Consider the following 4,463-nt stretch of genomic DNA (forward strand, 5'->3'; position numbering starts at 1 on the left):
TTTGTGGGCTTACAGTGGAAAGGCATTTAGTGCCACCTTTAGGATGTAAGCTTGTCTTTGTCTGGATCATAAAAGTAACTTAAAATATTCACTTGAAAATATAGTGTAGATTCTTGAGGGGAGGAAAAGAAATCACAAATTGGAATGCTTTGAAAACAGCACAGAGAAGACCATAGATAAAATTGCTTTTAAATTCTATCACATGCTTAATGTGCCATCTGAGTCTATATCATGTGACTTTTATGATACCAGGCATGACATAATAGAGACCATGATCCCTGGGCCAGTTCCTGCATTTATCTCCTGTTCTAATGTATCCTAACTTAACTCTTTTCATACTTTCCAGGATGAACCAGAAACCACTTAGTAATTTACCCTATCTCCATGTTTTAGTTTTTTACAAATTCTTCAATTTTTTCTTCTTCCTTAGAAATTATTTAAATTTATACCCATATGTTGCATTAAATGATCATATCAATCAAATATCTCTTTTTTTCTTTAAATGGTAACTTAGTCTCACGTTTAACTTTTTACACTATTTAAAAAAATAAGGATAATAAAGTTACACATCTAAGTTTATTGTTCAAATAAGAAAATTGCAGATATTTGTCGACATTTACCAACATCAAATTTAATCTTTGTAATCCTGCATAATCTGGTTGTCCTCTGGTGGATCAGTTTTAATTAGGATGACATTCATAAACTGAAGATGGCTGATGAGTTGGCCTTGAAAGGGAGGTAGCTGATGTATCAGCTATCACTGTCACTGGAAACCGTGGGTTGCTCCCTGGTTGAAGTTTAGATAAATGACATTTATTGGCAGATATGTTGTGATATCTATTTTGAAAAGTAGAAGGCTTCACCATCAGTCCAAATTAATTGCTCTGTATGGGAGACAAGATGCTCTACTGAGAAGTAGAAGTTGTAGTTGTAATGAAGTTCAAAACACAGCCATTTGCTTCACTGTAGCTGCTTTCAGAGTGCCCGTGGACAGTGGTCAACTGATTTAAATTAGCACGTTGATCCACTGCAATTTGTTCTGGTGGTCTACATGACATTGATGATGGAGGAGAAAAATCACTTCTGATCGGGGTAATTGTATCACCAATTATGTGGCTAGTAGAGGGCTTTCTTATTAGAGGCATGTTTAAATTTGGAGAAGGTAAAAATGGACTTCCTCAACTAGTGTCAGCCATAAAATCAGAATTATGTTTACGAACATTACCTCCTCTTTTAAAGTGCTTCTTGTTGACATTTTGAGCCAATGAAGATACCAGAGAGGAATTTTTAATCCCAATTCTTCATTTTATTCTCTCTAAAAGCAGGGGAAACCCTCATTTAATATTTGGATTATGATAGAACTGAAGCTACAACCAAAGGAGAAAGATTTTAGTAATATTTTAAACCAAAACACAAGACTATAATAAGAATCACCTATAAAACCTCAGATTTCACTTTTACTATGCAAAGATAATATCATCAAAATATGAAAATTGATAATGATATTTTGAAGTTACTTATTTGGAAAATACACATTTAAATAGTATAGTCATCAAATTTAAGAAGTTAGCATTTGCAGTAACGGTGAATGCCAATTTTGAAAAGCAGCTTTAATACCTTTATTTAGGTTTCTGCTAAGATTTATAGTTGCTAGCAAAGTTTCTCAAAATCTTGAATACTTAAGGCACTGTTCTCATTTTTAGAAAAAATAAAGAATTTTAGCCTTTGTAGTTTTATACAATTTTCAAAACCTACCTTCATATTTATATTACCACAGAGTGATGTACAAAATAAAATTTTATACATCAGTTACCAAGACGTAACTAAAATTTCTGAATATCTTGCTTAAAACAGAGACTTCTATTTCTTCTGCCAGAAAGTCAGCTAGACAAGCAGATCTTTGAAAATTCTGCCATACTTAACTAAACACATAAAAGATAAGCTGTCTAATTAAACGATTCAAATATTCTGAAAGGGGCCATTCTTTCCAAAACATCCTTCTTAAAGACATCTTCGTCAATCACTATGGAAGTTCCATTATCATCCCAACAGATGGATTTAAATTGGTCACTCCAAGCCATTTTCCAGAGTTTACTTGGAAGTGTCAGAAAACGAAAATCATTATCTTCATCTGGTTCCGAGACACAATGTGTGTAACATTGTCTTTTTATCAAGGATTCTTCTGACAAAGTCTGAAAAGCATTTTCTTCAATCATACACCTCAAGTCCAAGTCCTCAGAGAATGTTTGATCACACAATAGAGATCTACCGGAGTTTCCTGAACCAGTTTGTCCATTTTTACTAGACACATCTTGAATTTCTGAAGAAATATGTTCCATCTCAAATAACTTTTACTATAGCTACTTTTCTAATCTGAATGATTTTGAGCACTGCAGCTTCAAATGCTGCTTTAGCAGGCCTGCACATTTAAACTGCTAGGCCATCAAAATGGTTCTCAACTTGAGTGGTTGTGACATCACAAAATGACAGGTCTCCTAGCAACCAAAGTGTAACATTCAGCGAGTGTTTCCTTCTCATTCATCCAGTTAAAATGAAACATACAGGATGTTTATTTTTATAATGTGATGTGCAAATATTTTCCCCACAAAAATCTTTTGAAATAATTTAATTTTGGGTTCTTTGAAATAAAACCAATCTCCTTCCTTTTGTACACAAATTTATACCAGATTGGTGAACAGAGTATAAATATGCACAAAATAAATAAAATAATATTAAAGTTTTGGTATTTAAAGTGAAATTTGAGTAAAACCTTTACCGAAAAGGTATAACAATTTCATTATCATTTGTAATTAAAGTGAAACAAAATTTGATTTGGAAACGGAAGTATTTATTTCTCGGTGTACTCTAAAATAAGTATCTCTATATTCAAAACATCAGCAGAATAAATATCAGTTTATTTGCTATGTTTGTAAATAAATGGTAAATATTTATGAATTAAAATTAGATTAAAATAATCAATCAAATTTAAGAAATCCCAAAGGGGGGAATTTTTGTTTCAATTTGTAATTCAGTGCTATAATTAAAACAAATGTAATTTAATTTTCTACTTTAAAATTACACAAGAGAAAATCTTATTGTACATTTACAAATGTTTATTTTTGACATTCTTTCATTCAGAGGGTTTTCAGTCCCTAGAAGGAATAAATTTTCTTGTCATCTTTATAATCCATACTCTTGTGGCTTCTGTTAAGTGTTCCAAAATGATGTTAATAAATAGAGTTATGCAAAATATCCTGGGTTCTATAAGCAGTAACTTCATTAAGTGGCAATCAAAAAACAAAGAAATAACATTATATGTGGGTTGGGATGGATAAGACCAGGTAATGCATTTTAGGAAGCAATGTGTTCCCAAGTCCTGAAACAGTTGGCATTGTTATTATAATACGGTGTTTTAAGGGAACTGCTTTGTGCACTAATTGTAAATAATAGCTATGTTCTGTATCAGTAAACTGTAGTAAATCCAGTTCTACCAAAATTTATATTCATTATTTAGAAATAAATTTCATTAAACATAAGTCAAATTCAAATTGAGTGAAAAATTTTTAATAAATATATGTACACTCAAGCTACAATGTAAATTTCTCATTCTGTATGTGTATATTCCATTCTAAATAAATATTAGCAACCTGAATACATTGCATATTTTAAGTATTATAAACTATAGTTAAGTTGGATTTAGTCCTGATCCACAAAATTTATTTAACATATGTAAATCAATAAATGTGATACCATCCCTTAGAAAACAGAGAATTCAAAAGAAAGAATCTCAAAAAATGTAGGAAAATTATTGACAGAACTGATCTTAACTTTTGTACACAAAAAAATTCTTAACAAATTCTCTCTGGATAGAATATAACTAAAGATAAAAAATGCCATTTATGAAAAGCCCATGACTAATATCAAGTTTAATGTTAACATACAGGAAGGTGTTCCTCTGGTCCAGTAATAAGAAAAAATAGCTTATTATCACAAGTCCTAAATTACACTACTAGAAGTCTTAGCCAGAAAATCTAGTGAAGAAAAAATATAAAAGGCATCCAACTTGTAAACAAGCAGTAAAATTTTTACAGATGACATAATTATACATAGATGGAAAACCCCATAGACTTCTCCAGTGAGTGTTTGTAACAGTCAACAAACTTAGTAAACTTGCAGAATACAAAATCAATATACAAATATCAATTGCATTTTTATATACTAACAACAAATTAGGATAACAATTATGTGTACACTTATTCTAAAAAGAATAAAATGGGAATAAAATTGATAAGTGAAATAAAAGATCTAAACATAGATCTATAAATTAAAAGTGCAAGAAATATAAGTAAACAAAGTAAATGAAAGATATTCTGTGCTCATGGATTGTATAAAACGTGAGGAAATACTCTAATCTATTTTTCACATGTTCAATCTCCCCAGCACTACTTACTGAGGAGAATGTC

At 30.8% G+C, this 4,463-nt stretch overlaps 1 long non-coding RNA gene across 1 annotated transcript; it reads right to left on the reverse strand.

Moving 5' to 3' along the window:
* Positions 1-557: 557 nt before the first annotated feature.
* Positions 558-1,940, reverse strand: LOC140693942 (uncharacterized). The gene is made up of 3 exons (XR_012069661.1): positions 1,756-1,940; positions 1,226-1,315; positions 558-884 (listed from the first exon to the last, which is right to left on the reverse strand). It is a non-coding gene; the product is annotated as an uncharacterized lncRNA (long non-coding RNA).
* Between the last annotated feature and the right edge of the window lie 2,523 nt (positions 1,941-4,463).

This window comes from Vicugna pacos, unplaced genomic scaffold (genome assembly GCF_048564905.1).
Source record: "Vicugna pacos unplaced genomic scaffold, VicPac4 scaffold_20, whole genome shotgun sequence".
Classification (NCBI taxonomy): Eukaryota; Metazoa; Chordata; class Mammalia; order Artiodactyla; family Camelidae; genus Vicugna; species Vicugna pacos.